Source organism: Polychytrium aggregatum (genome assembly GCF_025602895.1).
Source record: "Polychytrium aggregatum strain JEL109 chromosome Unknown BJ171scaffold_67, whole genome shotgun sequence".
NCBI lineage: Eukaryota > Fungi > Chytridiomycota > Chytridiomycetes > Polychytriales > Polychytrium > Polychytrium aggregatum.
The window spans coordinates 204,956-216,499 of NW_026516269.1; positions in this window are offsets into that span (position 1 = coordinate 204,956).

Below are 11,544 nucleotides of genomic sequence, written 5' to 3' on the forward strand. Positions count from 1 at the left end.
GCGGGGGGGGGCACATTGCGAGACAGACGATGCGGTGGGTGAGCCAGGCGGCGTGCAAGATGGGTGCAAGGCCGGACATTTGCCACGAGGAGTCCTCTGTGGGAGCGGCAAACCATGTCCGGGGGCAAGGATGTTCGGGCAACAAGACATACCGAGGAGGGGATGGAGATGGGGGTTGAGGGATCGCCCGGTAGTTGTTAAGTTGCGATTGGTAGGCTGTGATGGGTGGGCTGTGATGGGTAGGCTGTGATTGGTAGATTGTGATTTATCGATTGAATCGGCGACGGCGTTGGATAAGCACTCGAATCGACGGCGTTGAATGAACAGTCGGATCGACGGCGTTGAGTGAACAGTTGAATCGATGGATTCAACCACGTTCCGCAGCAGCTGTGGAGCAGCAGCAGCTCTATGTGGAGGATGCCCGCGGAAGGCGATGAGGACTTCTGGAGGGAGGCGAGCAGGATCGATGAGGGCAAAGGAGACGAACGACGGCGGGGGGACCAACAGCTATTTCGGGCAGCAGCGACTGTGCACTGTCACTGTGGCGCTGTCGCTGTGCACTGTCACTGTGCTGCTGCCACTGTGCTGCTGTCACTGTGATTGCTGTACTGTGATTGCTGTCACTGTGCCCCATTGTGCTGCTGACCCTGCTTGCACTGCGCCGTCGCACAGCCTCTCTCGCCGCGCACCATGTCGCACACGCTTCCCGTGTCCATCGCACGTGACATTGCACGTGACTATGCCAGGGTTGGCTCTCAAATCCCGTCCTCCACAACCACAACCGTCACAACCACAACCACAACCACAATCACAACCTCAGCACCCAACACCAGCACCGGCACCGGCCCAACGCTATCACCAACACCATCGCCAACACCGGCCAACACTGGTCCGTCCCGCCATGTCCTCGTCGCTGGCCGTGCCCCTGGCCATCTGGAACAGCATTCCAAACTCGCTCGTCACCCGTGCCCTGGCCTCCGACGATGGCCAGACCGTGCTCGCTGCTCTCGAGTCGGGCTATCTGTGGCTCTATACCTTCCACGCAATCGACTCGTCCAATACCCCGCAAGTGCGTCTCATTATTGCGCTCCCTGCTGAGTCCGCCATGCTCGTGCTCCGTGAGCTTCAAGGACGGGCCTGGGGGCCATCGCGCTCACCGTCTCCATTCTTCCGGCTTTTCCAGCTACGTCCCCGCATCATGCTGATGGGCCACAGATCCGCCATCGCCGCCATGACCCTCATTCGGTTCGAGATTGACTGCGTCCCCACCCGCGAAAACGTCGCCATCACAGCTTCAGAAGACGGGTAAATATCGTGTGCCGTGTTGCATATCCGGATATTGCCTCTGGGCATGCGCTCGATGCTGGATTCGAGCTCTCCATCCACCCACCCACACCAACAAGCGACAAGCGACAAGCGCATGTGCCGGTCATCAGGAACCGCATCAACCTCGAGCCCGGCACCTCGGTTGCAACTGCGGCCACATATGCGATTCGAGTTATTGGGCGCCACATCGGCTTCTCCGCAATCTCTTGCTGATGGTCCACATTTGGGTTTCACAGCGAAGCAGCAATGTGGGATCTGGAGGACGGCCGCTGTCTCGCCGTCAACACCAACGCGTTCCCGGGCATCCCAACTGCTCTCAAAGTACGTTCCCTGTCCGCAGTGCATCGTGGACGACTGGGAGATGACGGGGATGGTGTTTCTCATAGCAGCCCAGCATGGACCGGACAATGCATCGCAGCAGGCTCTCGGCTCTGTCGTTGTATCCAACATCTGCTGGATAGATTCGATCGACTCGGCCGGCCTTGGACGCTGGTTTCCCGCATTATGTGCACTCTCCCGTCGCGGCATCCAGGGCGGCGCTAATTCCAATTCCAATTCCAACTGACTCAATAACTCGCCTGTGGACTTGTCGATTCGCAGCTGTCTTCGTCCGGCAAGGTCGTATTCTGCGGGGGCTGCTCCAACGACATTACCGTGCTCGGCACGGATACCCTCGAGGTAAGCACCCAGCGCCGCTGTCGTCACTGTCCGCACGGCATCGATGGATGCGCTGTTGGCAGGCATAGATTGCATCCGTGACCCTGCATTGGCTTCCAGATTATCAAAACATCCAATCTCTACGACAACTGGACCAGCTCCATTTGCTCATGCTACACAGGTTGGTCCGTTGCTGTTGACTTTGGTGGCTTCTCCGCATTTGCTTGCCACATATTCGCTGGTGCAACCACATTATCTCGAATCCAATCGCCAGCCACTAACGGCACATTGCTTGAAACGGCTGGGTGCTCGCTATTGAATGTCTGGCCACTGGATCAACGTCCGCGATGCAACAATCACATCGCCCCCCCCCATTCGACTATCCCCTCGCCGATTCATCCACATTCCACAGAGACAAAGGGAGTCGAGCGGGTGTTCTCGATCACGTTCGACGGCTGGCTGTGCACCATTCTGTTCGACGAGAACAAGGGCGAATTCCAGACCGATTCCATCAACAAGGTCAAGATCGAGTATGCCTCGGCAGTAGCCCCCGCCTTCTCCATCGAAATCAATCCGTTCGACCGGAACATTCTCTTTTGTCTGCAGAGAAAATCGTGCTGTGTAAGTGGTCGCGAGCGCTGCCGTCGCCGTGTTTGCCCAAGGAGCGGCTATCAGACCCCGGCCGCCATCGCCGATCAGATTCAGCGGCTGTTTCTGTGAGCTTACTCCAGGTTCGGCACCAACCAGGTCTATGGAATCAAGCAGAATGCCCTCTCGTTCATCGATAACTTTGAGTGTCCACAGCCAGGACAGTTTTGGATGGGCGCTCGTTTCCTGTCTGCACGGACGATCCTGCTCTGGACCAAGAACTCGAAGGCCTTTGTGTATTACCTTGGCAACGAAAAGGACATTCACCGAACGACCTCCAACCTGATTCCTCCCAATGCCATCGTCCTGGTCTCGGACGGCAGCACCACCATCTACGTCAATAGAGACAGCTTGCTGGACTATCTCGAGACACCGACAAAGTAGGTTGGCTCGGCCGCGAGCTCCCTGGTGCTTGGCGTCCACTGTTGGAACCGGTTCAAAGACGCAGTGTACCACATCGGTGGGCGTTTCTACGAACGACGCGAACGGTGCTTGCCGATGGAACCCTGAGTCCCGTGTGGACAACAGTCATGCTGCTCTCGCCCGGCGCTTGCTTGCATGTTTCTGGTGCACCCTCCCGCAATCTGACACCGTGCATTGCGCACGAGCCACACGTTGTCCATGAGTCTATCGACTCGCATCCGCTGACTCGAATCCTCCATCCAATGCCTGTCGACAGCACCAAGGTCCTGGTGGCAGCCTTTGAAGGCACTTCCGACGAGTACAATTCGGTCATGTGTCTCGTTCCGTCGGACCCGCACCACCCCAACTCGTGCCATTATCTTTTGTCGTTCCGCAACACCCGATCCAAGTGCGACGACATTGACGTGTGGCCGTTTTGGGCGAGCAACATTGGGTCGAGAGTGGCTTTGGGCATCCAGGAGGCCCCCTATCTCGCGGCCGTCGGAAAAGCTGGACTCGAGCGCATCATTCAGTTTCGAGGTCCCAGAAGTAAGGCCCTCTCTTCCTAACTCGTGTGTTTGGACAGGCATTGTGTAGGGTTTGCAGGGACGACACATGCGATCCGAGCAGCGCCGGTGGCTGATTTGGATCACCGAGATTGTCCAACTGATCTCGTGCGGGGCTATTATCCGTGCCCTCAGCCGTTCGATTTTCGGCCATATGGCCCATCAAGCGCATTTCGCTGCTGGAGATCACCTCCATCACGCTCGTCATGGAAAAATACGTCGCCGTTGGACTGAGTAAGCCGAGAGTGGGCCTTGCGACGACGGTGGTTGTTGGGCTTTGGCCAGGAAGGAGAATGCAATATTCTGCATCTCTTCCAACATCGGATATCGTCGTGGCCTCTGATCGATGAACTTGTTGATTTTGCTCGGCTCTGGTCCCCGCCGGTAGACAACGGAAACATCCATATCTGTCTGGTCTCTGCGCCGTTCTTCCACAGCGTCGAAGATCTGGTCGAGCATCACAGCATCCGTATGCTCAAGGCACACACGGGATCCATCACCTGCCTGCACACTCCAAGTCTGAGCCTGACCCGAGGCAAGCACATCCTGTTCAGCGGCAGCGAGGACTCGACTGTCAAGGCATGGGACATCGAGTAAGTAGAGCCGAGGCGATGTTGCACATGGCCATTGCAGTTTTGCGTCAGTGGCATAGCCACGGAGAAAACTCGTGTGTTTGTCTACTGTACATGTTCTTGTGAATGTGAAGAAAGCGTCTCTTCCCATCCTCATGCTTTGGCTGACGCTGGTTTTGGTCGCATGCCAACCAGGACGGGACGATTGCTGGGCGACTTTATGAACCACACGCAGAGTGTCTTGACGCTGCTGGCGGTCCCGGAAGAGACGAAGCATCATATCCACCACAGCATTATCTCGATATCTGAAGACCACTCCGTCGCCGTGATTGACATTGAGGAGATGTATTGGTACGCATCGATCTGGCTGGCGAAGGGATGAAGCGGCTAGATGGCGGGCTTGTTTTACTGAGCCACCAGCGACCACTGCTCCTGTCCGTGTGTCTGAGACTGGGCGCTCATCTGCCCAACCCGGGCTGGCTCGCATGGACGCCCTGTCGCTCTTGCTGTGTCGCGGCTCAGGCTGATCAGCTAACTCTCCCGTTTCGTGCGCCTCTGCTGTCCGGCCAGCCTCTATCGCTTCTCGGGACATCCCTATCCGATCATGAACATTTACTTTCGCACTGCCGATGACTTTTTCATTGTTCAGTGCACCGACGGCTCGATACATGTGTGGCAGGTGCGTTTATGTGTGCGTGCACGTCTGGTGTTGTGGGTGCATGGCCCTGCCCTATCGAAATATCGACTGACGTCTGCCCGTGTGCGTGCGTGCGTGCGTACGTGGCAGCTGAAAACTGGGCACTTGGATCGTATCGAGAGCGGTCCCGTTGTCGATGATATTCTCGACGGCTGTGACAGCTCCATCAGGTAAGCTTATGTGATATAATCGCAACGGCTCAGCCTCGATGCGCAACACTTCTTCACTTGTGAGAGACAAATATGCTTGCGAGCGGAATCCTGTCCATGGTTTCGTGCTGCTTCAATGCTGGCCATGTTGCCGTTGAATCCTGGTGCTTTCCAACGCCTTTCGCTCGCCGTTGCAGTTGTCGCAAATATGGTCGTGACTACCAACTCGCCAGCATCAAACAAACCATATCCGCGTTCCCGATTCACAGCACCGATAAGGGTGAGTTGTCGGATGCCGCTGCGGCTGGATGTGTGAGCAACGGCGTACGCCAGGATGCTGATCGTAGCGCATCTTTATGGCCATTGGCGCCGGCTTTCAGCACCGCCCCCGGTCCTGGTGTTCCTCGTGAACGTCAAGCGCCTTGCCAACGACATCTACAGCAGCCAATGCACTCTCAGCCCGCCAAGCTCCCCGATCCATCGACACAACCGATCGAGGACTGCCACGGCGCGATCCGGGAGCGAGGATCTGGGCCAAAAGTTGCCCAACCGCGCAGCCTCTCCAAACAAACAAATCACGGAAATGTTCAAGCCCATGATCGACAAGGTCAAGATCATGGTCGAGAGTGTCGCCTCGTCCGCGGCTACACCCACGGGCGCACGCACCCCCGTCGAAGACACATCCAACTCTCTGCCGCAAAAGGAAGCCGAAGTCACGATCAGCGAGCCCGTCAGTCAGACGACGCTGGACTGGGGTATTCTTCAGGCCGTGTTTTCCTCGCTGCTGTCCTGGGGGTTTGAGGGCGGCGTCGACGGCATCTGCGTGAGCAAGTTTGGCCTCTTGCCACCCCAACCCTCGGTCGCGTTTGGGTTCAGAGGGTAAGACGAACGACCGACTGGCCGACCGACTGGCCGACCGACTGGCCGACCGACTGACCGACTGGCCAACTCACCGGGGCAACGCCAGTCTCTATCGCGATGGTGGAGAATCTGCTGTCACTGACGCTGCCTCTCCCTCTCCGATTCTCAATTGGCTAGGACGAACGGATTCCTGTCCATCTTGGCCCCAAACTCTGGTATTCCGTCGCAGGACTGGAGGGTCTCACCGACAATCAGCGCATCGCGGCTGCTGATGATCCTATCTTTGGTTCGCACGGTCTTGTCGATGAAGGGTGAGTCTCGATCAAGCTCGCTCGTCCGACACAACAGCAGCGGTCTCTCGTTGCGTGCGCGCTGGAAGGCTGTCGTGCCAGACATTTGCCTCTCTCCATAATTAATTATGAAGAGCCCCAAGAAGAGGGAATGGGGCGGTGATGGGATCGTTCCTTGAAGCGCATCTTGCTTCGATCCGGCAGTGTCCACGACTGACATGCCCCCCGTTCCTCGTCGCTCAGGTCTGGAAGAAGATGCCATTGCCGTTATTACCTACTATGGCGCAACCCTTCCCCACAGCATCGGATCTCGGTTCAAGTTTCCTTCATTCTCATACCTCGCTCGGTTCTGGCAGGACCCCGTGGGTGAGGACTCGGTCATTCCGTCGATCATCGCACCGAATCCACGATCCGTCTGGCTATGATGGGCCATCATGCCTCTGCGCCATCCGACACCGTCTCTGAAATGGATCAGAGGTCGTCGAATGTCTAATCTCTCGCCTTACTCACTCTTCGGATCGCACCAGCCGACATTCAGCAGGCCGCTCGGAGTCTTTTCAATATGGCCCTCAGCAAAATGCCCGAGGAAGAGCGCCAGTCCGTCATCAACTACTGGAAGTCGTATCGTAAGTCTAACCTCGGGTTCTCAGAGACGAATGTGAAACATATACGCTGGGTGCTGCGACGAGAGCGGGAGGAGCGGCCCTCTCCCCTTTGCATGGAAAGAAACGAGACTCTATTGTACTTGACGTATCCGACATACACCTTGTCGCTGTTTTTCTGACCTGATCCTGCCCTGCATCCTGGCATCGACCGCCTTTGTCCAGTCCCAGTGTCGTATACGCCCCCCAGGAAGGAAAAGACAAACATGCGATGCGCAATCATCATGGGGATCCTTGGCGTTCATTTCCCCAACGCATTTACCCAGAGGTTTGTGCAGTCTCTGCAGTTCGTCCGGCTGTCTCGTCTACCAATATTGTAACCGCCACTCCTAACCCCACGATATCAGAAACAGTTTCACTAATAATCGCAGCACAACTGTGCATATGTCGCCGATTGCACAACTCTCACGAGATATCTCTACTGCATTTGCGTATCGGACAGGATCTGCAAGGATGTTGCCGAGTCGCTCGACATTGCCCTCCGAGACGACCAGAAGAGCCACATTGCGTACCGCATTGCCGCCGTCGAGATCATTGGCCACGGCTTCACGACGTGGGAGCCCCATATCAACGGGTCGGCGGTCCTCCGAGGCATCATAGCACTGACGGGGCTCGGGATCGCTCCTGCCCCGAGCTCCGTGTCTAGTGGCGCTGTCCAGAGCACGCTTGTGGTGCCGGGCGGGTCGATAGTTCGAAGTGGCTCCTCCAAGTCCCTGAGCGCCTCGACCAGCCTCAAAACAACCCTCGCCGGCGGCAACAGTAGCTCAACGAATATTCCATCGCCATCAGGGCCGTCGTCTCAGCCACAGCCTCAGCCTCAGCAACAACAGCAACAGTCACAGCCGCAAGCTCAATTGCAATCGCAACCGCAATCGCAACCACAACCGCAGGCTCCACCTACACCGCTCATGGTGATTGCGAGACAGGCCATAATCCAGATTGCCTCGGCAAACACGCCACTGTTTATATCGACAGTCACCTTTGATTTGGTCCACTCCAAGAGCATCGAAGAGCGATCGGCTGGCCTGAAACTGCTTGGAATGTTTATCGCAAGGGTAAGCGTGTTTGCGGAAGGGAGGGAGCAAGGAAGGTTGCTTTGTGAGCACCAGTCATAGGCAATGTCGGACGCTGCCCTCTGAATTTGATCTGTGGGTCTGGGCAGTTCGACATTCACACACGACCTCGCTCAACCCTGTAGAAACCGTCGATCCTCTATGCTCACTTGACTCGAATCGCCGAAGCCATGGTCAAGTCTCTGGATCCGAACCAGCCAGTGATGCGTGACGCTCTGCAGCCCATCGTGACCTTCAACTTTGCAGAATTGGTCAGGACCTATCCAAACGTCTCTTTTCACGCTGGAACTCAGCGACTGGCCGTGGGCACCACCGAGGGCGTCAGCGTTGTGTACGACTTTAAAACGGCCACCAAGGTTCAAATTCTGGAGGTACGGCGGATGCCATGGATGCGCAGAGCCAGCAAGCGGTGTGGTGATGGGCAAACGGAGGACGAGGACTCGATCGCATCCAGCCACCAACTTGCATAGCCCCGCCACTTGCATATCCATCGACGGCAAGCACAAAGCTGACCCGTTGTGCGTGGAGGGGGGCCGACAACGGCACTAACTCCAATGTCCTCGTCTGGCTTTATCTGGTCCTTAGGGACACGCTCGCCCCGTGACCGCTGTTTCGTATTCGCCCGACGGCAAGATGATTGCAACGTTCTCGATCGAAGAAGGTTCTGTGAGGATATGGCAGCCCTCGTCCGGATTCTTGGGCATCTCGGCGGCACTGGCTTCTGTTGGTGCCGTCAGCCAAATGAAGAGTTTCCGGACTTTTAATGTGGGATCCCCAGAGGGTGAGTGCCGTTACTTTGAGTGCCCGGGGTGCAGGAGGAAAGGCTCTTTTCGCCGATACTGATCTGTTGCTTTATCGTGTGGCTAAATCGTCCTCATCCAGGGGCGGCGTTGCTGACCGATGTCCTCCACGAAGTCAAGCTCGACTGGGTCTCTGACCGAACGGTCAAGCTGAGGAGTATCAAGGAGCTGGAACTGTCGTTTACAGTCTAGGCTGCACGTTTGAGATGTGCGAACGAGGTGTGCATCTTTGAGTCGTGGCGATCCGCAAGTGCAGAGCGCAAACACAGAAACAATAAATCAAACAGAACGAAGATGCCAGAGAGGCCTGGACTCTTCAGATCCATTCTTTATAGAATATCCCGGCCGCATGTCGTCGATGGCGATCGTGAGATTGTGATGCTCGCTAAGCCTCCCACAACAATCGACTGCATACTGCCTCGCACAGAGACTCCTTCCATCTGAGCTCGCTGGCATGCATGTCTGGGCAGACCATGGAATCGGCGCGGCTTGTTGGCCACCCGATTCGAACCAGACACGACATTCTCCACAACAACGGCGCCTTCAGCTTTCGCCCCTTTGCCCCTTTGCCCCTCGCCCCTTGGCTCCTTGCCATCTGCCTGTCCCTGTTCCTCGCCGACAGCATCCCGCTGCCGTTGTCTCTCCTGCCGACTTGGCTCCGACATGGTCGTCAGCACCCACGACTCGGACGACATACTCGGCATCGAGGTCCAGCCCATCGAGTCGATGGAGGAGGATGCCGAGATAGTCGAGGTGTCCGCAGTCGAGCCCGAACCTGTTCAGCCCGAACCAGCTCTGCCCGCCGACCCCTTCGACCCTTGGGTCCATCCGGTCGAAGCCTTCATCCGGATGGCCCGCGACGAGCCCGATGCCCTCTGCATCAACACCTACGAGAGCGGCGAGTCTGTGCGCTACTCATACCGCGATGTGTGGAAACATGCATACTCAATCGCCCAGGCTCTCAAGGCGCTTCCTGGCTGGAACGACGACGACCACGAGGTCGTCGGCACCTTCTGCGAGGCCGAAGCCAGCTGGGTGTTCTTCTCGCTCGCCGTGTGGATGCTGGGCAAGTGAGTATCGGCCCAGATGCTGTGATTCGATCTGTCTGTTGCATGGTCCTGGCTGTGGATGTCGCTGCCACCAGTCCAGGGTCAGAAGGATTGGCTGTGGAATGTGCTGTGAGTGAATTCTCCCTCCAGGGATGACAGGCAACAGCCGCAGTTGACTCACCCACGTATCCACCGACAGGAAAACCCTCAACTTTGGTCTCAACTGGCCATCGGCTGTCCGCAAGGCCATCTGTGCGAGGTATAGCATCAGCAGCGATGAGCCAAGGAGGCAGTCCGATTGTGGGTGGAGTCGACAGAGTGGGAGACTGACCCACGATCGACAAAGCCGGGACTGACGCACTCTCGATCACCATGGCACCCAACAGACACTCGGTCAAGTACATCCTTCACCACTACACCAAGCCTGGAAGGACGGAAGGAGTGACGTTGGTGGACGGTGGCACTTTCCCGATGCTCAGCGAGGTCCCTGCTCCATCGCTCGAACTCTGCGAGCCACTCGATGATATCGTGGCAATCCAGTGTACCTCGGGAACAACTGGTACGTGGAATAGTCAGGAAGAACGGCAGAGCATGATGTCGGATGGTGGACAGCTTGGGGCATGACATGAAGCAAGAGGTTGTGCTAACGATGCATGTACAATCAATAACTCTGCTTCCTGCATCCCCGTCGCTCACACAGGCATCCCCAAGTCGTGAGTTATCCTGTGGATTCTGATGTTGTGGATTCTGTTTCTGTGTCTACCTGATGCTTGTTCACAGTCACAATTGACCGCATCAACACTCGTGGACTGAATCCTTCTGTGTTTGATGTTGATGGTTGCAGTTTCAAGTTTGCACACACTGGAATGATCACAGGTCGAGCCTCTATTGGAATGCTGAAGAGTAGCGTTGGGCTTTTGCAGGTAACTATGCTTGACATCGAATATCGCATTAATACGTGGGCAATACTGGGTATACTGACATTGATTATTTTTAGGCTCCATCCTTTGTGGCCACATTCGGCTCACTTCCTTGCGTTCTGAATCTTGGAGGATCTGTGTGGATTCCAAAGCCAACATTCCACGCAGTTGAGAGAGCCAACAACGTCGCCCAACTACTGATTGAAGATGTTTCCTTTATATACCTGGTAAGTAGCAGGAGAATGAGCCGGATATTTAGTATCTCGTTCCTAGCCTCAAGTTACTCATCGTCCCACAGACCCCCACATTCATGAAGTTGGTCATCAGCACCGCCGCTTCCCAGAGCCCGACCGTCAAATGGATGAAAACAAAGTGTATTGCGTTGGGGTCCGAGCATATTCCCATGAGTGTCATGCACATGACGAGGGAGAGATTCCCAAATGCCGAGATCCAGTCGGGATATGGATCGAGTGAGGTACAGTTCATCCGTTCACATTTCATCGCAATGTATTGCACGATCACTAAACAACACACCTCGCCAGGCAGCAGTTGTTGGTGCAATTTCATATATGCGGATCCCGAACAACAGCCCCATCCCAGAGAAGTTGGTCTACAAGCTGGCCAAGCCTGGGGTGCGCTGTCTCCTCTTTGACGAGGAGGGCAATATCGTTGATCAAAATGTCTCCAAGAGTGGAATACTGGTCTTTGCCGTCGACCCCGACCATCCCGTCCGCAACCACCCCGACTTTGTCAACGCCGATCCCAACGACAGACTGGCCTCCTTTGGCTTCCTCAGCGACGGCTCGCCTCGTGTCTGCACCATGGACTGGGTCGAGATGATCAGCGAGAACGAGTTTACGGTCGTTGGAAGG